Here is a 24,650-nt window from a genome sequence, read left to right as displayed (position 1 = left end):
ATGAAATAAGTATTTGATCACCTACCTATCAGCCAGAATTCTGGCTTTCACAGACCTGTTGGTTTTTCTTTAAGAAGCCCTCCTACTCTGCACTTATTACCTGTAATAATTGCACCTGTTTGAACTCATTATCTGTATAAAAGACACCTGTCCACACACTCAATCACACTCCAAGCTTCCACCATGGCAAAGACCAAAGAGCTGTCCAAGGATATCAGGGACAATATTGCACACGGCTGTAATGGGCTAAATGACAATAGACAATCAACTTGGCAAGAAGGCAGCAACTGTTGACACAATTATTAGAAAATCGAAGAAACACAAGATGACTGTCAATCTTCCTTGGTCTGGGGCTCCATGCAACATCTCGCCTGGGGTAAGGATGATTCTGAGAAAAGTCACGAATCAACTCAAAGCTACACAGAAAGACATGGTCAATGACCTGAAGAGAGCTGGGACCACAGTCTCAAACATTACTGTTAGTAACACACTACACTGTCACTGCCAGAGGAGGCAAGAGAGAAGGTCATGTGGTAAGATAAGACCAAAATAGAACTTTTTGGTATCAACTTCACTTGCCATGTTTGGAGGAAGAAGTAGGATGAGTACAACACCAAGAACATCCCAACCATGAAGTATTGTGGGGGTGCTTTTCTGCAAAGGGGACAGGACAACTGCGCTGTATTGGAAGGAGGATGGATGGGGTCATGTATCGCATGTTTTTGGCCAACAACCTCCTTCCCTCAGTAAGAGCATTGAAAATTTGTCATGGCTGGGACTTCCAGCATGACAATGACCTGAAATACACAGCCAGGGCAAATAAGGAGTGGCTCCGTAAGAAGCATTTCAAGGTCCTGAAGCAGACTAGCCAGTCTCCAGACCTGAACCCAATGGAAAATCTTTGGAGGGAGCTGAAATTGGAGAAGATTAGTATGGATGAGTGGGCCAAAATCCCTGCTTTCAAACTAGGAAAAAGCCCTTCTCTGACCCTGGTCAGTCAGAGCCTGACCTCAGAGTTTGGCACTCTAAGATAACAGAAAGACACCCTAACTCAACAGTGGCTCATCCTTAAGAAGCTCCAACGAAAATTAAATAGCAGTTCCTTAAGGAATAAAGGAATCACACACAAAACAACTGTAACAAACATAAATTACAGCAAAGTGAATAAACCCAACAAAGTCTATCACCTGTAGAAAACACTAGTAGGGGAAGGTATTTAAAGCTGGATAAGAAAGGTGATTGGACAGAACAACAGAATACATGAAAAACACCTGTTACCCAAACCAGAAAGAAACAAAGATAACTGTTTGCATTGTTTGCATTTTACTGGCATCCTATGGTGTTTTTCATCCTGTCATCTGTGTGATAGAATGTAAAACACCGGTGCGATGGTTCTTATCAGCGGTAACGCTACTTCCGGTAAGACCGTTGGTCAGAGCACTGTGATGTCAGCATGACCCCGCAGCTGTGACTGTGACCCACAGCAATGACTTGCGGTAAAAAGCTTACCGCAGGTCAGCAGGTGTGGGGTGATGAGGCTACTGCTCCCATCGGACTATGTCTGCTTTCACTGATAACAGTGACAGCAGGTGCTGCTGTTGGGAGACATAGTCTCATCAGCCAGCTCCTGTGCTCACAGTTAAAAAAAAGTAAAATAATTACATACACATTCAAATAAAAATAAAAAACCCTTTATACTCACCTAACACCAAATCCCCAAAGAAAAATTAAAATAATAAACCAACATATACTCACCTCACCATCGTAATCTACGTAATCCCTAGTGTTCCAGACTGATCTCAAGTGTAGAACAGTCACATCAGGAGATGTGAATGCTCTACTCGGCCACCAGTGATATACTGACAGGAGGTAATCGCTGCCACAATGTATCACTGAGCTGCTGTGAGAGCGTTCACTCAAGTTCAACAGCTGATCAGCTCTGATATTCTCATCAGTGACTGCTCTCGAAGTGATCAGCATTGTTGTGGGACATTATGGATCTTCTCTGCAGACAAGGGAGGAATATTGTGGTTTCTTATTTTATTTTTGTTGCAGGAGACGTTGGCTTCGGTGGATTATGCGTTCGGTGAGTATGGTTTAATTAAGATTCATTAAAGGAGTTTGTGTCATTATTTCAAATAAAGGACTTTATTCTGGGTGTTTGTGTTTTTATCCAATATCACTATGGGTTTACTAATGGATAGGTGTCTTATAGATGCCTTTCCATTACTAACCTGTGGGATTGATGTCACCTGACAATGCAAAGATGACATCACCACTACAAATATGAACCCAACTTGCCACCACTACAGGGCAAGTGGGAAGAGTGAGGCTAAGCACCAGATTTGGCACCTTTTCATGTGCGGCTGAGAGCTGATGTTTTTAGCCTGGGAGGGTCCAATATCCATGGCCCCTTCCTAGACTATTAATATCAGCCTGTAGCTGTCTACCTAGCCTTCACTGGTTAGATTTTATAGGGGACCCTATGTCAATTTTTTTCTGGGAAGGGAAAAACACCGTGAGCACAACTTAAGTAATGGTGCTAAAAGTTAGGTTCCCAAACCAAGTAGTTATAAGTTATAAGTTATAAACCTAGCACTCAACTTTAGGATATTCATAAGAATATATATATAATATTGTAGTACGTAAAAAAAGTTTTGGTCAAATTTTGACCTTCTTCAGTTACTACAAAATCAAATGCATAGCCATAGGAGATAACTAAACATAAAAAACATTAAAAAAAACTCAAATAACAAAAAATGAACAGAAACAAGGTATGTACATAGTATATGGTCATACATATAGCAACATCATTAAATGCAGTCAAACCTAACCAGAAACTGCGCTCAATCAACCGTACTGTACCAAATACATGATAATAGATATTAAACCTATTGTGAAGATTCATGTGCTCTTAATCTATTGAAGAGAGGATTAATAAGAGAGTGAGTCTCAGTAGTGGCAGGTAGAGGGTGCAATTATGGCATGTGAATGCTACTCACTCGAGTGATCTGTTCTACTATGTGGAAATGCTACATAGATGATATATTTTGCATATGGGGGGCCCCCTGGAGTCCTTGCATACGTTCTTTAACTTTCTGAATTCATCCTGGCCAGGTATCCAATCTACCATGGGACATGATCCTGGGCACATACACTTCATAGATACCATGGTCACCAAGGGCACTGATGGAACACTGTCTACTGATTTATACGCAAAAGAGATGGATCGTAACAGCCTACTCCATTTCCAAAACCTACACCCCCCCTCCACTAAACGGGCAATACCTAAATCTCAATATCAGCGAGTGCGTCGTATTGTCACAAATGACAAAAGAAGAGAGGAAAGGCTTAATGAAATGACCAACAAGTTCAAGGAGAGAGGCTACCCTATGACTTTGCTAGAGGAGTCGAGAGACTCTCCTGTTCAACCACGGAAAAAACCCTATCCCTCATACCATTTGTACATACTTTCCATCCGTTTGCTTTCATCATTCACAAATCAATACGAAAATTTTTTTACGTACTACAATAAATATTCCTCTGAATATCTTAAAGTTGAGTGCTAGGTTTATAACTTATAATTTTTTCTGGGGTCCCCCTGTAAATTAGCCAGTAAAGGCTAAGCAAACAGCTGTGAGCTGATATTAATAGCCTGGGAACCTTTATGGCTATTGGCTCCTTCCCAAAATGTTAACATCATCCCTCAGTTGTCGGCTTTCCCTCTGCTAGTTATTAAAATTACGCGGAAGCCCATGCAATTTTTTTCCCATTTTTTTCTTTAAAATTAACAGTTGCTGTTTGTTTACAGCCTACGTACATTCGTTCTGTTAACGCTCTACACAGACTGGTGACAATTTGTGTGTTTACTTATTGGCTTAGTAATGAGGATGTCAGGATGACACCTATTCATTACTAAGCCTAGGGCTAGGTGTCAAGGACAGCTGATGACACCAAGCCCTAATACCATTACTCTGATGCCACACTGCATCGTGTGTAAACATGCACCAAAAACGTGGCAAAAGTCCACATTTTTGCTGCAGCATTTTTCCTGCCAACAGATGCAGAAACTTTGCAGAAATTTCTGCAAGTAAATACGCAACGTGTGCACATAGCCTTAAAAATAGAAAATTTTGTTTGCAATCAATGGCCCACATTTGTGGGAGTATTTTGTAGTATGGTATTGAATAAAAAATATTGATTCTGAAAATAAATGATAGGTTTTCTGACAAATCTGTTGGGGTGTACCTATTTATGGTGAGCAATGTATATATGACCTTTACAGGTATAATCAATTTAACTAGACCTAGAGACATCAATATTAGATAAATCAATATAATCAGAAAGTTGAAAGCCAGAAAGAAATAATAAATCACTTTTTAAAGTCATAAAATATAGACATGTTAACATTTAAGGACGGCACCTTTGGGTATTGAGCAATAATGCACAATATCTAATTTATATGAAAGGATTATGTAGTGAACTCTTACTTATTTCCAAAAGATCCCACTTTTATCTTCACTTGTTCTCTATCTCAATACTATCATGTTGTTTAGATTATATGACTTAATAAAATGATTTAGTTTTTCTAATTGTGTTGCATCTTTCTGATTATATTTCTATAATCATAATGTAGAGTCTGCGAGCACCTCTGAATGGTTCCCCTCCTCCCACCAAGCATCGACTCCGGCTTACTCACCGACTCTGCTGCAGCAGTGTCCTTGGAAGCTGTCACCTCTGTGCGCACTGCACTGTGGTCTGGCATTGCACCTAGTACATGCTTGTGCATTCTCCCATGCTCAAAAAGGGCAGCATGTGCATGCTGTCAGCTGAGAGACATTTAGTTAAAGTACCTCTCTGAAAATTGTCTCCCATCCAATAGCTGGGAGGCATCTTGTATATAAGGCACTCTTTCCAATGGTGAGGTGCCTGAGCAACCCCTATAGTCAGTCTTAGTGATGGTGTGTTCAACCGTATGTCGCCAGGTCACGCGTCTCTAGTTTGTTATAATTAATCCCACATCCTGTCTTCCCGTTAGCGATTCCCTGAAAAATGCCGACAGGAAAAATGCACACAGGAAAATTGTCCACAGGAAAAATGCCCCCAGGAAAATTGCCCACACAGAAAAATGCCCACTCGGAAAATTGCCCACGTGGAAAATTGCCCACGCGGAAAATTGCCCACACGGAAAATTGCCCACATGGAAAATTGCCAACACGGAAATTTGCCCACATGGAAAATTGCCCACATGGAAAATTGCCCACACGGATAATTGCCCACACAGAAAATTGCCAAATGCAGCATCACAAAGTTTAAGATCTATGATTTTTGAGGTGCAAGGTGAGGATGTTCACATGATGTGTGATTAACTTGTGATTTAGGCTGTGTGCCCACATAGTGTTTTTTAAGCGTTTCTGCAGCGCTTTTAGACAAGCGATTCTGCTGCAGAAACGCTTAAGAAAAACATACAATTGATTTTTAATGAAAAGCGCACATGTTGTGCCAATGGTGCATTTTAAACCGCTGTGGAAACGCTTAGCGATTAAAAACTCAGCATGTTCATTAATTTTGCGGAATCGCACGCGATTCCGCATACCATCGATTATATGGGCAAAAAAGCTTAGGAAAATGCATGCAAAAACGCTTGACAAACGCTTACAAAAGCGCATCAAAAAACGCATGTGTTTTCCCGGGAGAAGGGTGTGCGATTCTGCTCAGGTTTATTCTGCTTCAGAATTGCTATGTGGGCACATAGCCTTACAGTTGATCTAGTGCAAAACTGCAAAAATGAAGATCTGAGTTTGTAGCCGTCTGTCATTATCAGCAATGGATAGATATAGTCTGCTCTCATCTCTCAGGCTATGTGCACACGTATGCAGAAAATTTCTGCATGAAAATCGGACTTCTTCCCAGAAAACGTGCATTTTTTGCCGCAATTTTTTCCAGAGCGTCCCCAGACACGTAGAAAATAACCAGAAATGCGAAATTTACAGCGAAATTAATGAGCATGCTGCGTTTTTTTACCACAAAGTGTTTTTTTCACGGTAAAAAATGCATCAATATGCACAAAAAGTGCAAAATGCATTAAAATGAACGGGAAGCTTCTTTTAGGCGTTTTTTGAGCGGATTTTTTGGTAAATCCGCTGGAAAAACGCGAAAAAAAAACAATGTGTGTGAACACAGCCTCACTGATTCTGCCTTAATCCTCCCACCAGCCCAAAACAGCAGCACATGCAGAACCAGAAGCAATGTGATCCATAGGAGCCATTACTGCTATCAGTACTCATAAAAGTATCACTGTATTATCTGTGGAGTTACATGGGACTGCAGGTCATATTTAATTCAGTGGGAGCCCACCAAAAGCAGGGTGCTCCTGGCAGAAATAGTTGTTCCTGGAAGCCCAGAAGGCACAGCAGAAAGGTTAGATTGTCACTTGTACCACCTTGTGTTCTTGCTGCGAATGTATGATATGTTTTTGCAGTGGTGTAACTGGAGTCCGATGGGCCCCAGTGCGAAATTTGGACCTGCCCCCCCACACACGTTGGTCAGATGTATGAGCCCCTGTATTGTTCTAAATTCTATAAAGACATGAATTGCCCCCTTCATTATGTAGTAAAATGTCCCCCATCCTGGTATATATGCCCATAATCCTGGTGAATATGTCCGCATCCTGGTAAACAGGATATGTCCCAATCCTGGTATATATGGTCCTCATCCTGGTGTATATAGTCCATATGGTCTCCATCCTGGTATATATGCCCACTTCCTGGTATATATGTGCCCATCCTTGCTTACATGGTCCCCAATGCTTGTGTATATGTCCCCGTTCTGCCCCTAATGCATAATTAAAAACAAAAACATTCTACTCACCTTTCCTCTGCTCCCACATCACCCAGTATCTTTTGTAGCCACCGCACAGCCCGGCAGCTGACATCTGAGTGTGCGCCATTGTCATGGGCCACTCCCTGTGGCTGCACCACCGACGTCAGCTCACAGCCACTGCATGTGTCGCAGTGCAGCATGTATCGCAGTGCAGGGACCCGATGGGTCTCTGCAACATGCTGCATGTCATCTGCATCTGCATCTTCAGGGAGGACGGAGATCCAGCAGAAGCAGGCACCTGTACTCCTGTGCCTGGTCGTGGCCTTGATCCCTGGGAGCACAGTCGTTACACCTCTGTGTTTTTTTCTGTTGGTGAACCAATAGTCTTACCAATGTGTGGTCCTCTCACCCTGTGTTGTCTGAATGGTGTTCTACCCGTGGGGATTGAGTGCGGGTGTTCAGGTGGATGAGCCCTGGTTCTTGTGGGCTCTCGAAAGACAGGCAGATCAGCAGACAAGAGCACATAGTGATGTCACTGACCAACAGAGGAGCCGATGTAACAGGCCAGATTAACCCCCCGCCCAGAATATACACGGGGTTAAAGTGGCTTAGGCCAGATTATACCCCTCTGGGTCAGAATATACCCCAGCTGCTGTAGATCAGTCAGTACACGGGGCCCCAGGCAGCACACCGGGGGCAGAGACAGAGAACAGGTTCCCAGGAAGCACACGGGGGCCGCAGGCAGCGCACAGGAGCCCCAGGCAGAACACGGGGCCCCAGGCAGCATATGGAGCCCCAGGCAGAGCCCAGGGGCCACAGGCAGCACACGGGGGCCCCAGGCAGCACATGGGGGCCCCAGTCAGCACACAGGGCTCCAGGCAGCACAAAGGAGCCCCAAGCAGCACACAGGGGCCCCAGGCAGAGCACAGGGGCCACAGGCAGCACATGGAGCCCCAGGCAGCAAACGGGGGCCCCAGGCAGAGAACAGGGCCCCTGGCAGCACACAGAGCCCCAGGCACAGCACAGGGGCCACAGGCAGCACACAGGGCCCTGGCAGCACACGGGGGACCCCGTTAGCACACAGTGCCCCAGGCAGCACACAGGGGCCCCTGGCAGCACACAGGGCCCCAGGCAGCGCATGGGGCCCTAGACAGCATGCAAGGGGGGAAGAGACAGCACACAAGGGGGAACAGACAGCCCGCAGGGGCCCTGTATGCTGCCTATGCCCCCCTATGTGCTGTCTGGGACCCCCTGTGTGCTGTTTGGGACCCCCTGTGCACTGTCTGGGGCTCCTGTGTGCTGCCTGGGACCCCTGTGTGCTGCCTGGGGTCCCATGTCCTGCCTGTGGCCCCTGTGCTCTGCCTGGGGCCCCATGTGCTGCCTGGGACCCCATTTTCTGCCTGGGGCCCCTGTGCACTGCCTGGGTATCCTTTGTGCTGCCTGGGGCCACGTGTGCTGACTGGGGCCCCTGTGCACTGCGTGGGGCTCCTGTGTGCTGCCTGGGGCCACGTGTGCTACCTGGGGCCCCATGTTCTGCCTGGGGCCCCTGTGTGCTGCCTGGGGCCCTGTGTTCTGCCTTGGGCCCCTGTGCACTCCCTGGGTCCTGTGTGCTGCCTGGGACCCTGTGTGCTGCCTGGAGCCCCCGTGTGCTGCCTGAGGCCCCTGTGCACTGCCAGGGGCCCCTATGCGCTGCCTGGGTATCCTGTGTGCTGATTGGAGCTACGTGTGCTGCCTGGGGCCCCTGTGCTCTGACTGGGACCCTGAAGGCTGCCTGGGGCCCTCTGTTCTGCCTGGGACCCCTGTGCGCTGCCTGGGGCTCCTGTGTGCTGCCTTTGGCCGCGTGTGCTGCCTGGGGCCCTTGTGCTGCCTGGGGCCCTTGTGCTGCCTGGGGCCCTTGTGCTGCCTGGGGGCCCTGTGTGCTGCCTGGGGCCCCGTGTGCTGCCTGGGAACCCCTTCGCTGTCTCTGCTCCTGTGTGCTGCCTGGGACCCCGTTCACTGTCTCTGCCCCCCGTGTGCTGCCTGGTGCCCCGTGTGCTGCCTGATCTACAACATCTGGGGTATATTCTGAATCAGAGGGGTATAATCTGGCCTAGGCCACTTTAACCCCGGGTATATTCTGGGCAGGAGGTTAATCTAGTCAGTTACACCGGAAAGGCCATAGCAGCGCCGCTCTCCTATTGATTCAGTGGCAGTGAATCTGGCGCCAACACTTCCTTCCCTGTCCGCATGACTACCAAGAGTAAGAGTAAACAGATCCTACATAGTTATGTATCATACACATATACTGCAGGTGTAGGCAGGCATAGGATGAAAGAAAATGCAGAATGGATTGGAATCAGGGTCTCTAGGCCCATACACACCACACTGAGAGTGGAATGACAACTCGTAAGAACAGAATCTGTCCTCTGGGACTAGATATGAGTGAACCGAACCTGTAGAACCCGGAGCAGTCAGCTGGGCCCAGAGACCTTTGTTGAAATCCATTCTGCATTTTCTTTGCTGCCTGTGTTGTGCTGTATTGTATTTCAAAGGACCCCATGGAAGTCAACTGGGTTTCCTTGTTGACATTATTTCAAATGGGCCTTCCAGCACTTCCCCATCCCCCATTGTTTCCAATTGGCAATCATGTCATTCCTTTTGGTACAACCCCAGTGAACAATGGCTTTCCTGCTGTGCCAGCCAATTATGCTTTGGTTAGTTAAAACATGTACGGTACTTTAATAGATCTATCCCCATATTTTTTTATTTCTTTTCAATAAAAGTGTATTTTGAGTTCATCTAAAGTATTCTAGCCAGAGGAACAACAAAGTTACGATTTACTTGGGGTTTGAATATCTTGCATTTCATACTATCAACGCAGTGGTGACTTCGAAATGCTGACTGCAACGCTCTTCAAAGTGCCATTCAATTCTCAAAACAAAAGATGACAACGTAGCTCAAGAACCAACAGAACATTATCATGACTCCTGCCCTCAAAAAGCAGAAGCAAATGTGCTTCTGTGCTGCAGAGCATCTCTCCTATAATTCTATATTATTCTCCTGCCCTGCAGAGCATCTCACCTATACCTGTATACTATCCCCCTGTCCTGCAGAGCATTTAACCTATAGATCTATGCTATTGTCTGTCCTGCAGAGCATCTCACCTTTAACTCTCTACTATTTCCTGTGGGTATTCATGTCTATGGGCAATTTTCACATATCATGTGAACATCCTCACCTTGCACCTCAAATATCATAGATCTGAAACTTTGTGATGCGGCAATTGGCAATTTTCCATGTGGGCAATTTTCCGTGTGGGCAATTTTCCATGTGGGCAATTTTCCGTGTGGGCAATTTTCTATGTGGGCAATTTTCCATGTAGGCAGTTTTCCATGTGGGCAATTTTCCGTGTGGGCAATTTTCCATGTAGGCAAATTTCCGTGTGGGCAATTTTCCATGTGGGGAATTTTCCATGTTGGCAATTTTCAGTGTGGGCAATTTTCTTGTGGGCATTTTTCCTGTGGGCATTTTTTTGGTCACCCAAATTATAATGATTATATTTTCACATGTAAAGCGCCATGGAATAAATGGCGCTATATAAATGCATAATAATAATAATAATCACATAAAAGGCTTTTGCTTTCGTGCAAAGATGAACAGATTTTTGGCAGTTCCAACTCTTGAACAGACCATGTAAAGTTGACCATGAGAAAAGCATGGAGATTGCAAATTGATCCCTACTACTTTCAAGGACTGTCCCTGAGCTTTGTTAATGTCCATTGCAAATGCCAGTCAAAGTGGAAATTGGAGGCATTTAAAATCAAAACGCAAATCAGATGGAATGAGCAGAATTCTTGGAATGAAAATGCCCTCTCCTTTGGCACATCCTGTTGCTGAGCTGGGTATCTAATCCTATCCTGTGTGATACTGTCTGCTGAGTTGTGTATCTAATCCTATCCTGTGTGATACTGGCTGCTGAGCTGTGTATCTAATCCTATCCTGTGTGATACTGTCTGATGAGCTGTGTATCTAATCCTATCCTGTGTGATACTGGGCTGTGTATCTATTCCTATCCTGAAAGATACAGTCTGCTGAGCCCTGTATCTAATTTTATCCTGTGTGATACTGGGATCTCCCTGGGCTCCCCCTGCATTCTGTGTCAGAGGGTGGTCTGTGTCGGCACAGTAATAAATTGTGTTATTTCTAGCTTTACAGAAGGATGATAACACCATAGAAATGATAAGAATAATAGGCCTCAGTTACCACAACTGAAAACTGTTGCTCATAGTAACCATTCACAGCTCAGCTTCTTTTAAACAACACTGGTGAAATGAAAGATGCTTAGTGATTGGTTTCTATGTGGAGTGGGCATGGCTGATACACACACACATACATACACTCAGTTTTATATATTTATATATACAGTATATATATATATATATATATATATATATATAATATACAAAGAAGAAAAAAAAAGCAGAGGGCAATGATGTTCCTGGGTGACGTGCATGCCAGGCAAATACCAAACTTTCAATATAGAAGACTGTGAAAATCTGGGATTGTGGGTTATAGTAATCACCTAGGCAGGTTAGCAATGCAACTATTTTTTATTCCATATGTTCATGGTTTTACAACAAATCCAGGTAAATGGTCAAAATACAATATCCCCAGTCCACAAGATCCCTTTCCCAGGGAAAATTGTCCCACTGCCCCTGAACTTTTGGTCGGCCCACAGATTTTGTATCTCCCGCCAGTATAGTCTGTAGTTACAGTCCAGGCTCCTCCAAATGACAAATAACACAACCGACGTCCATGTATCCAGGACCAACAATCCTTAAGAAAATTTGTTAAATCCAGATGACAAATCCCTCAACCATAGCAGGAGATCCACCACAGCCAACAACTCCGTAGGCCATCCATCCACCACAGCCTGGATCTTCTTTCCTCGAAGTCACTCTCCCCACTCCATAAATAAACATGTGCCTTCTCTCCCCTCTCCCTGGGATCTGCACTCTGCGTGCCGCTCTCTCCCTGGCTCTAGGTGTTGGCATGATTACAGGAGGAAGTGAGACGGGCCTGATGCTGCATGATACCATGCCTGCCTGCAGGGGCCCCTTTCCACCTCTGGGCCCTGGAGCAGTGGCACCTGCGGTATGTCCGCCCCTGGCTGGGGACCCTTAGGGCAGCAGGGGCCCTAGGCAGCTTCCTAGTCTGATTGCCCCTAATGCCGGCCCTGCACTTGGTTAATACATATATGGCTAAAATTTTTGTATCCTCGTTGATATACTGTACAGTTGTGTGAAAAAATGTTAGCCCCTTCCTGATTTTCTATTCTTTTGCATAATTGTCATGCTTAAATGTTTTAGATCACCAAACAAATTTAAATATTAGACAAGATAACACAAACACAAAATTCAGTTTTTAAATGAAGGACTCTATTTTTAAGGGTAAAAGAAAGCCAAGCCAACAGGGCCCTGTGTGAAAAAATGATTTGTCCACCCTTAGCAGCAACAACTGCAATCAAGTGTTTTCAATAACTGGCAATGAGTCTTTTACAATGCTCTGCAGGAATTTTGGTCCACTCATCATTGCAGTATTTTTGCAATTTAACCACATTGGAGGGTTTCCAAGCATGAGCTGCCTTTTTAAGGTCATGCCACAACATCTCAATTGGATTAAGGTCAGAACTTTGACTAGGCTAATCCAAAGTCTTCATTTTGTTTATCTTAAGCCACTCAGAGGTAGACTTGCTGGTGTGTTTTGGATCATTGTCCTGCTGCATAACCCACGTGCGCTTAAGCTTTAAGTCATGAACAAATGGCCTGACATTCTCCTTCATGATTTTTTGGTAGACAGTAGAATTCATGGTTTCATTTACCACAGCAGGTCTTCCAGGTCCTGAAGCAGTAAAGCAGACCCAAACCATCACACTACCACCGTCGTATTTTCCTCTTGGTATGATGTTTCTTTTATGAAATGCTGTGTTACTCCTAAGCCAGAAGTAATGGGACATACACCTTCCAAAAAGTTCCAATTTTGTCTCGATAGTCCATTGAGTATTCTCCCAAAAGTCTTTGGGATCATCAAGTTGTTTTTCGGCAAAAGTGAGACTAACCTTTATGTTCTTATAGCTCAGCAGTGGTAACTCTGCCATGCAGGCCATTTTTCTCAAGTCCCTTTCTTAACTGAGGAAAGTGAGGCCTGCAGTTCTTTGTATCTTGTTGGGTCTTTTGTGACCTCTTGGATGAGTTGTCGCTGCGCTGTTGGGGTACCGTATATACTCGTGTATAAGCCGACAGAGTATAAGCCGACCCCCCTAATTTTGCCACAAAAAACTGGGAAAACTTATTGACTCGCATATCAGCCTAGGGTGGAAAATGCAGCAGCTACTGGTAAATTTCAAAAAGAAAAATAGATCATAGAATCGTAGAGTTGGAATGGACCTCCTGGGCCATCTGGTCCCACCCCCTGCTCAAAGCAGGATTTGCTAAATCATCCCAGTCAGATATCTGTCCAGCCTCTGTTTGAAGTCCTCTATTGAAGGAGAACTCACCACCTCTCGTGGCAGCCTGTTCCACTCATTGATCACTCTAACTGTCAAAAAGTTTTTTCTAATATCTAATCTGTGTCTCTTCCCATTCAGTTTCATCCCATTGCTTCTAGTCTTTCCTTGTGCAAATGAGAATAAAGATGATCCTTCTGCAATGTGACAGCCCTTGAGATATTTGTAGACAGTTAGTTATTCTCCTCTCAGTCTTCTCTTTTGCAGGCTAAACATTCCCAAATCCTACAACCTTTCCTCATAAGACAGGGTTTGCAGACCAGTCACCATTCTGGTCGCTCTTTTCTGAACTTGCTCCAGTTTGTTGATGTCTTTTTTAAAATGTGGCACCCAAAACTGGACACAGTATTCTAGATGAGGTCTGACCAAAGAGGAGTAGAGGGCAATAATTCACGTGATCTAGACTGTATGCTTCTGTTAATACATCCTAGAATTGCATTTGCCTTTTTTGCTGCTGCATCACACTGTTGACTCATATTCAGTCTGTGATCTATTAGTATACCCAAGTCTTTTTCACACGTGCTGTTACTTAGCCATATTCCTCCCATTCTGTATATGCTTTTTTTATTTTTATTGCCCAGATGTAGTTCTTTGCATTTTTCCCTGTTAAAAACCATTCTGTTAGTTGCTACCCACTGCTCCAGTTTATTTATATCTTTTTGAATCTTCTCTCTCTCTTCTCTAGTATTAGCTATCCCTCCTAGCTTCGTGTCATCAGCAAATTTAATCAGTTTACCCTCAATTCCTTCATCTAAATCGTTGATAAAGATGTTGAACAATACAGGGCCAAGGGCAGAGCTCTGTGGTACCCCACTTGAGACATTCTTCCAACTGGATGTGCAGCCATTTACTACCACTCTTTGGGTCCGATCACTAAGCCAGTTATGAATCCACCTAACAGTTGCCTTGTCCATTCCATACTTAGTCATTTTTTCAATAAGGATTGTGTGAGATACTTTATCAAATGCTTTGCTGAAGTCAAGATAAACTATATCTACAGCATTTCCCTGATCCACCCAATCAGTGATTCTGTCATAGAAGGAAATTAAGTTTGTCTGACATGACTTATTAGTTACAAATCCATGCTGACTTTGTTTAATCACTTCATTCTTATCCAGGTACTGACATACATGTTGTTTAATAATTTGTTCAAAGATCTTTCCTGGTATAGAAGTCAGACTCACCAGCCTATAGTTGCCTGGGTCCACCTTCTTCCCTTTTTTGAAGATAGGAACAACATTTGCTCTTCTCCAGTCTTCTGGGACTTCTGTTCTCCACGAATTTTCAAAGATTATGGAGAGCGGTTCAAAAATTTCTTCTGCTATCTCCTTCAATACTCTGGGGTGTAATTCATCTGGACCTGGAGACTTGAATTCATTTAGGTTAGCTAAGTGTTTCCTCACTATATTTCTGTTTATAGATATCCTTGATTCTTCTATTCCCTTAATAGGACAGTGAAGAATAGTTGATGTTACATTTCCTTTCTGAGAGAAAACAGATGCAAAATAGAAATTTAAAAGTTCGGCCTTCTCAACATCCTGTCTTACCATTTCATCATTTTCATCCTGTAAAAATCCTATAGCATCTTTGACTTTTCTTTTACTTTTGACATATCCCCAAAATCCTTTATTATTGCTTTTGATGTATCTTGCAAGCCTCAAATCATTGTCAGCTTTAATAATCTGATTCATGCCCTGCAGGTTCTGCAGACAGCATTATATTCTTCTTTAGATATGCCTCCCTCTCTCCATTTTATAAACATTTCTGTCTTCCTTTTTAGCATGTGCTTAAGTTCTGTGTTCATCCATCCTGATTTCCTTAAATGCTGCCTATTCTTCCCTCTTTTCGGAATTGTTAACGATTGTGCTTTGAGAATTTCATTTTTCAAGATTTCCCATCCTTCCTGGACATTTTTGTCCTTAAGGATATCCAGCCATTAGATCCCTCCAATTCTCTTTCTGAATCGCTTAAAATCTACCTTTCTGAAATCTAACCTTGATGTCTGAGTCTTCACAGGTCTTCCTCCTCTAGTTATCCAAAATTCTAAAATAGCATGGTCGCTACCTCCTAGGGTCCCAGACACTTTTATCTACTCAACCATTTCCTCCCTGTTTATCAGGATTAGATCCAAGGTAGCAGTTCCCCTTGTTTTCTCCCCTACCTTTTGGAAGATAAAGTTGTCAGCAAGAGAGGATAAGAATTTCCCTGACCTATTAGTTTTGCCTGAGATTCCCAACAAATGTCTGGATAGTTGAAATCTCCCATGACAACTATGTCATATTTTTTGGAGAACTCGGCCATTTGATGCATAAAGAGTTTATCCATATCTTCAGCTTGCACAGGCGGCCTGTTGTAAATGCCTACAATGGTGTCCTTTCCATTGTTCTATCCTTGTATTCTTACCCAAACAGTTTCCACAGAACTCCCAGTCTCTGAAGCTTCAATCTCTATGCAGATATACATGTTTCTAACATACAATGCGAGACCTCCTCCTCGTTTATCAAGTCTGTTTCTTGCAAATAAGTTGTATCCTTCTAGCCTTGAATTCCAATCATGTGTATTGTCCCACCAAGTTTCTGTGATTCCAATGACATCATATTTATTTTCCTGCATTAGTAGTTCCAGTTCTCCTTGTTTGTTGCCCATGCTTTGTGCATTAGTATAGAAATATTTTAGTTTGTGATTGGTTTCTCTTTCTCCAATATTTTTATTATTTAGATTCTTTTGTCTTTGTTCTTCCTTTCCACTTCTAATAGCAGAGTTCTCAATAGCATTTGTCAGGTGTATGGCTTTTCTGGCCTTTTGCTTCCCTTCCCGCATTGTTCTAGTTTAAAGCTCTCCTTATAAGTGTAGCAAGGCGACTTCCAAATACATGTTTTCCAGTCTTCGTAAGGTGCACCCCATCTCTAGCAAGTAGTGCATCGTATAGGTAATTCACTTCGTGATCCAGAAAGCCAAATCCTTGCTGACGGCACCATCGAAGTAGCCATTTGTTCACCTGCAGAAACTTAGTCCACCTCCTTGTTCCATGGCCATCCACTGGGAGGATGGAAGAGAAGACAACCTGCACTCCCAGTTCTTTCACTTTCTCACCTAAGTTCTCAAAGTCACTGCAGATGGTATCCATGTCGATTCTTGCTGTGTCATTTCTCCCCACAAGTATTAGCAGAAATGGGTAGTGATCAGTAGGTCTGAAGAGTCCTGATATCCTGTCAGACACATCTTTAATTTTTGCACCTGAAAGACAGCACATTTCTCTTGAGGTTATATCCGGTCTGCAGTTTGCGGCCTCTGTTCCTCTCAACAGAGAATCCCCCATGACCACCACTCTCCATTTCTTCTTCACATTTTTCTTTCTCCATCCAGGACGACTCTGAGGGCATACAAGGTTGCTGTTTGTGGGCAAAGTCTTATCCTGATGTATTTCTTCATCGTTCTCCTGTGTAAGAGCCTGGTACTGGTTCCTGAGCAGTATGGACGCTGACTGCCTTACGATCCTCCTGCTACTCTGGGTCACATGTTTCCATTCCTCTGTTTCCTCAGGTGCACTTCGAATTTCTTCTATTTCTGTAACATGAAGAGATAATTCTGCTCTGTCTAAGAACTCTTCACCTTCCTTAATGATTTTCAATGTAGCTAACCTCACTTCGAGATTTTGCAACTTTTCCTCCAACAGGGACACAAGCTTGCATTTGTGGCATGTGAAGTTTGGCTTTTCCATTGGTAAGTCTGTGAACATGTAGCAAGAAATGCAGCTCACCAAATGGCTCCTGGCCTCTTCCATATTGTTATTATTAAAGAGATTTCAAAGCAATGAAAAATGAGCCAACATTCATGCGCCTATCGGCGCACGGTTTACCGATTTCCACTTTTCAGCTGCAATGGCCAAAATCCAGTGATCGTTGAGCTCGCGGAGACTCTTCACTTATCCCAGAAGGCACTGGGAATATGCAAATTATCTCCTCAGGATTCTTCCCCTGGTTTACCAATTTCCTCTTTTCGGCTGCAATGGACAAAATCCAGTGATCGTTGAGCTCGCGGAGACTCTTCACTTATCCCAGAAGGCACTGGGAATATGCAAATTATCTCTTCTGGACTCTTCCCCTGGTTTCTTCCCCTCTTCCCCAATAAACGTAAAATTAATTGAGACATCAGTAGGTTAAATGTTTTTGAATATCCATATTGAATCAGGAGCCCCATATAATGCTCCATACAGTTCATGATGTGCCCCATAAGATGCTCCATACAAAATACGCCCCATATAATGCTGCAGAAAGGTTAATAATGGCCCCATAAGATGCTCCATAGAATAATATGCCCCATATGCTGCTCCATAAAGGTTGATGGCCCCATAAGATGCTCCTTAGAATAATATGCCCCATATGCTACTCCATAATTGTTATGGGCCCATAAGATGCTCCATCGAATATGCCCCAATAAGATGCTCCATAGATTATGCACCCTGTCATGAATTCTCTTACTTCTGAGTCGGGGCTCCCTCTGGTGGTTACTGTGGGTAGTGGAGCTGGCCGGATTGACATAAGTCTGCCACCTGATGATGATGATTGGAAATCTGGGGTTACTGACTGGGAGTATTTAAGTGAGCAGGCTTTCCTCAGTTGCTGCTGGTGATTGCTTCTTCCTGTGCATTTTGAGGTCTGCTGTCTCCTGCCTGATCCTGCATTTTTCAGGTAAGTGGTTCTTTTGCTAATCCTTTGCATCTGTTCTGGTTTTGCCTTTTTCTGCTTTCTGCTTTGCTGTGAGGGTTCAGCGTGCTCCCTGCTGGGGCAATGCTGGACCCCGCTCCATATGTTACAGCTTGTGTCAGTTTGTTCAGTCCCCTGTTATATTAGTCCCTTTTGCTTTGCTGCCAGTTTACACAAGAATGCTGATATAGTGGGGGAGAGGTCATGAGACCTCAGTGTTTTTTGTACATCAGTCATGTTGGATTTTTTAGGGTTTTTGCGTGTGCCTCATCTTGTCTCGCCGACAATATATGTTTGGGGGCTATCTATTCCTTTGGGGTTCTACTCAGGGGCAGTTTAGATTTCACCTTTCTTGCTTTAGGCTTAATTAGCTCTCCGGCTGTGCCGAGGCGTCTAGGGCATCGTAGGTATGCCCCACGGCTACCGCTAGTTGTGTTGTTAGGATTAGGGATCTGCAATCTGCTAAGTTACCAACCTTTCTGGTTTCCTGGTGGCCTAGCCTATTCCTGTCATCCTCCTCGGTGACCAGTTCACAACAGCCCCCATATGCTGCCCCCATAAGATGCTCCATAGATTATGCCCCCATATGCTTCCCCATTAAATGCTCCATAGATTATGCCCCCATATGTTGCCCCTATATGCTGCTCCATAGATTATGCCCCCATATGCTGCCCCCATATGCTGCTCCATAGATTATGCCCCCATATGCTGCCCCCATATGCTGCTCCATAGATTATGCCCCCATATGCTGCCCCCATAAGATGCTCCACATATTATGCCCCCATATGCTGCTCCATAGATTATACTCCATATGCTGCTGCAAATAAAAAAAGACATACTCACCTCTCCATTGCTGGGGGCCAGGTGCCAGTGTCGCCGCTGGCTCAGGACCCGGCACCTGAGCTATTCACCTGTCGCCGTTCCATCACTGCTCACCACTGTCTGCTGCGTCCTCTGTCAGTGACGTTCAGGCAGCAGAGGGCGCGGTGTGCATTAACCACGTCATCACGCCCTCTGCTGTCTGAATGTCTCTGACAGAGGATGCGGAGGACAGAGCAGCGAGCAGCGATGGACCGGGGACAGGTGAATATCACATATATTTACCAACTCCTGGTGCAGTCTCTGCAGCCCCGTTCTCCCATGGTCTCCCTTCCTTCCTTCTTTGGTCACGTGGTACCGCTCATTAAAGTCATGAATATGCGCATATTCATGACTTTAATGAGCGGTACCACGTGACCGCTGAAGAAATAAGCCTGAGACCGTGGGACAAGCAGGGGGGCTGCAGAGACATGCCAGGGGAGGTCAGTATGATCTGACACCCCCGTTCCCCCTCCCCCGCCGACCCCCTGGCATATATGACTCGCGTATAAGCCGAGAGGGGGGACTTTCAGCCCCAAGAAATGGGCTGAAAATCTTGGCTTATACGCGAGTATGTATGGTACTTTTGGTTGGCCACTCCCGGGAAGGTTCACCATTGTTCCATATTTTCACAAATTGTGGATTATGGTTCTCACTGTGGTTTGCCGAACTCCCAAATCTTAAGAAATCGCTTTCAAACCTTTTCAATTCTGATATATCTCAATTACTTTGTTTCCCATTTATTCCAGAATTACTTTGGATCGATGCATGACGTAGAGCTTTTGAGGTTCTTTTCATTTACTTCACATTGTCAGGCAGGTCCCATTTAAGTGACTTTTTGACCAAGAACAGGCGTAGCAGTAATCAGGCCTGTGTGTGGCTAGGAAATTTGACCTAATCTCCAAAAGATGTGATAAAGCACAGTTAACTTATGTTTTAAGGAGGAGGGGAGGCAATCTTTAAATTTGTTTGGTCATCAATCTAACTTATCACTGATCCTTTGGCCATGTTCACACATTCAGTATTTGGTCAGTATTTTACATTAGTACTGGCAAAACCAGGAGTGGAACAATCAGAGGAAAAGTATTATAGAGACACGTCACAACTTCTGAATTTATCACCCACTCCTGGTTTTGGATTACAAATACTTAGACAAATTACTGACCAAACACTGATGTGATTACTTCTTTTTACCGTAGAACCACTGTAAGTGTATATTTGCTACTGTGTACTAGTGATATTGCACACAGAATTCGTGTGTCGTCATCTTAATTGTCTGTGGCTGAATTGGATCTCTGGCAGAGATTATACGTGCGTGGAGAAAAGAGTACACAAGACGAGGTATATCATGTCAAATGATTCTTCGCTACTTTTAATCAGAGATGTACAGTTTTTATAACAGAAATCAAGCTGTCTCATTGTGTTACATCATGGGTTCTTTTCCAAATTACTGTTTATCCCAATTAGCAAACTAGTATTGATCTCATATGATCTCATATGTCCTATATCCGCTACATAATCATTATGCACATAATTATCGTTTTCTAGCCCAGCCTAACCCAGTATCGAGGAGACTAGGTGGATACAGAAATACAGAAATAAGTCTTAGAAAATCAAGAATATCTTAAAGCTACATGATTCTTAAAGCTATATGATTCTAATATTTGAGCAAAGCGTCCATATAGTATAATAGTGGTATAATTTTTGATTCTTGTATATATTCATATGCCATATATTCTCCCCTTAACACTAGTCACAGGAGAGGCAGGGGTTAAACATCCAAGTATTTAATCTCTATTGGAAATCAAGAATCTTCTCCTTATTGATATCAGAGAGAACAAGTGACCTCCATACACACAATCCACTATACCTAGACCAATAACACTTCATATAAAAGGAAAAAATACTGCCACACCATGACCAGACCACATATTACCACCACATAGTGACCAAATAATATCACAAGCAGGTGACAAATACCACCACACCATGACCAGACCACATATTACCACCACATAGTGACTGAATACTACATACAGGTGGCTGGTACAGTGACATCATGACCAGACAATATAGTGACCAAACAATACCGCATACAGGGGAATAATGCAGTTAAATCATGACCAGACCACATAGTGACCAAATACTATCACATACAAAAGAAATAATACCAAGTCATGACCAGATTATATATTACCACCATATAGTAAGAGTGCTACAATACTGATCATTAATAAAAAATGAAATACTAATGACACTAATATTAGAAATGAGCGACTTTGCCTTTTTTAGGGTCGAGTCGGGTTTCATGAAACCCGACTTTTTCAAAAGTCAAGTCGAACGAAATCGGCCGACTATAGGAAAAAGTCGGAAGTCCGACTGAAACAAGAAACCCAATGCAAGTTAATGGGGAAGCAAAGTCGGCAGGGAGTGGAGGACAGTAAACACACCTACAGTGCCAATTTCAATGCCAACAAAATCAATTCTTATTACTTAAGCTTGTCAACCTTAATTTACTTCATAATAATAGTTACGCATTGAAAACTGGGGGTTATTTGGCTAAAGTTGTGGGGAGGTAGGGCTGGCTCCAGGTTTTCATGTGCCCCGGGCAAAGAGCGTCAGTGCGCCCCTTTAACACATACCACAATTCATGATGCTCCGATACGGCACAGAAATATAGGTATAGTACAATGAAAAATACTTCACTTCTTACATGAAATGACTGATATCTATTTTAAATTCTACAATAGCTCAAAAAACGGACAGTATATTACTCCATACAGTATTATGGCCACCACATGGTGCGCCATACAGAATAATGAGCCCCATATATTTCTCTATTTCTCTATACAGAATAATTGGTCCCATATAATGTTCCATACAGTATATGATGAGCTCCACATAATGCTACAGTATATGATGGTCTCCATGGATGATGCTCCAGTGTGTTATGGGCCCAAATAATGCTCCATATTTAATGGGCCCCATCTAATGCTCCAGTGTATAATGGGCCCCATAGATGCTGCTCCATTGTCTGATCTGCCCCATTTAGAATGCTCCAGTATATGATGGGCCCCATGGATGATGCTCCAGTGTCTTTTGGGCCCAAATAATGCTCCATATTAAATGAGCCCCATTTCTAATGCTCCAGTGTATAATGGGCCCCATAAATGCTGCTCCAGTGTCTGATGTCCCCCATTTGGAATGCTCCAGTATATGATGGGCCTCATGGATGATGCTCCAGTGTCTTATGGGCCCAAATAATGCTCCTTATATAATCTGACAGGGAATTCTGTATGTCCTTTTAATATCAATGTATTTCTGGGGTCTTACATGCATACTCTGTATATGAAAATGCTGTCTCATGATAATGATTACCTATAACCTTATTCTTCATAAGAAATTGTACGTGATGGATAAACTGTTTACTGCACCCAGTTGGACATTGAAACTACACGTCCACATGCTAGGTAGATACTGGGGCCATGAATACTTAGTAAGACAGGTTAATGAGGCTAATGGAGCTATAACTGTCATGAGGCTAGAATAATGAGAATAATATTGGGGTCTTGTGTAATTTACCCAAGACCTATTAAAGCTTTCAGCACATCTACACAAATACTAATAATTAACAGCCGAGTACAATCTGATTGGTTAACGAATATGAATATGATTGGTTGGAACCATTTATGCTTACTGTTGAATGATCAATTGTCCAATGAAATGTGATGATGTAATGTTACCGCCTACTCAAATGAGCATATAAGCTACCTAATTAAATCAGGAAAGGGGGAACATCCTGCAGATACATACCCTGTCTCTGTGTGTGTTTGTTCTCCGCTACTCGAGTAGGCCTCAGATCAAAATCTGGCAACCTTCCAGCATATCGATCTCCCATTGAGAGATAAACATCAAATCACAAACTCATCAGTGGCGTCTCATTGGGCGGGCTGGTTACAACAGAAGACCCCAGTATCCTGAAATCCGGCACCCGCAGACTGAAGGCCTAGAGGACACACAGATCAAAATCACCGGTGAAGGTAAGAGCCATTGATTCTTACAAATTCTGTGTCTCCCCTCTGCTACATGCTCTGAACCGGCTTTTGGGGTACAGTATAGTCTGTCTTCTTAAATACCAGCGCTAAGAACCGTAGAATATCCTTGTGATACATAATACGTATGCTGGAGGGAGAAACCTAAAAGCTGCTACGTATGATTGCGCATGAATGATTGAACCAACCTTGAGGGTACTAGGAATTCTTTACTGTGTTTTTGCCCCTTGGGAGCGTCTCTCCATGGTAACTGGCCTGCCAGGATTCATGTGAGGACACGTCTCTGGTGGCATACGCATAAAGAAGACTGCGTACGTCCTCTTGGAGAGTGCTAGAGGTACTATTAAAACGCCGTTACAGACAGGATAGGTCTATCCACCTTCTATTCTGTCTGATACGCACAAACTGCCCTCTAATGGTGCTAAAGAACTTTGAGGTAGTAGGGATTACATTAGCCTGCATACTAATGATAGCTTTAGTCTTCTGGTTGATAAATAAGATCTCTGAGTATACAAGGCTCAGCAGGTTTAGTTGAGGGAAAAGATTTTTACTGGGCTAATAAGAAAATTTGGGTCATATTAGTCTGCCTATAGTTAATTGGATTTGCTCTCTGGTTTATTATAACTGTAGAGAAGTGCCATCTCATACTGAGTACGTAGAGATTTAGTGTTAGGTGACCAGGTGGGTCACGAGGTCTGGCCGGACCACTAAATAGTTAACCTTCTTATCAAGGTTCCCATGGGTTTGATGCCTATCAACTGATCAGTTTCAGTTTAGGACACGCAAGTTCAAACAGTGAGCGGGAACCTCTTATAACAACGGGACGCAGTCTATGTATCGAATTGGTGTAGTACAGTCGGCATAGATATTGCTAAGCAGGAGTGATAATGAAGTAGACTTGTTGAGATGTGGGCACACAGTAATAGCGTATATTAAGAGAATAAGTGAATAGCAACCAGAGAAAGAGGCAGATAGAGAGATATGGTCTAGGTGCGGCCTGTACATTGAGTTAGCGAAGTGCAGTCAGTACGGGTCCGCAAGCCATAGGCATTTTACATTTTAGGACAAGCCAGGAGAATTTTTCGCCCCAATACAGTCAAGTATCAACCAGAAAACATAGATAGGATTTTTAGCAGGAGCACCAGGAGGTAATAAGCTTAAGGAGTTAACAGTTTATTGAATCTGTGTGAAGGAATGTGAATGACCTTTGAGACTCTCTGCTGATAAGTGGAAGTGCATGATCTCATGTGTGAAATTCTGTTGTATTGCTTGCCGTGTGTGTGTGTGTGCCAGATATTCCATGAGAAAATGTCGTGCCCTAATTGCACATTTGGATTAATGTTGATTATATCTCCTGAAGGTTGGAGAATTGTCAAAATTATACCAGGAGGGTATATCCAACAGCTCACTGGTTTTGGATTTCTGTCAGACAGATTTCCAGAGTATAAAGTGTTTAGGCTCAATGTGCATGGTATTCCTGCAACTCCCTGGGTCGACGGAATTTCATTAAGTGACATAGAAAATTATAATCTTGTCAGATGTCCATTAAATAATGGGCAACCAGAGACGTACCTGGTTGAAGCGCAGCTTGCAGCTTTGCTCACTGGATTCACATTATAGCATAATACATATTTGTAGAAGGTATACAGCTAGTTTTTCATAATGTCA

This window comes from Dendrobates tinctorius, unplaced genomic scaffold, assembly GCF_039654945.1.
Source record: "Dendrobates tinctorius isolate UK_male_01 unplaced genomic scaffold, ASM3965494v1 ptg000064l, whole genome shotgun sequence".
Lineage (NCBI taxonomy): Eukaryota > Metazoa > Chordata > Amphibia > Anura > Dendrobatidae > Dendrobates > Dendrobates tinctorius.
The sequence above is the reverse complement of the archived record's forward strand: the minus strand, read 5'-3'. Positions refer to the sequence as shown.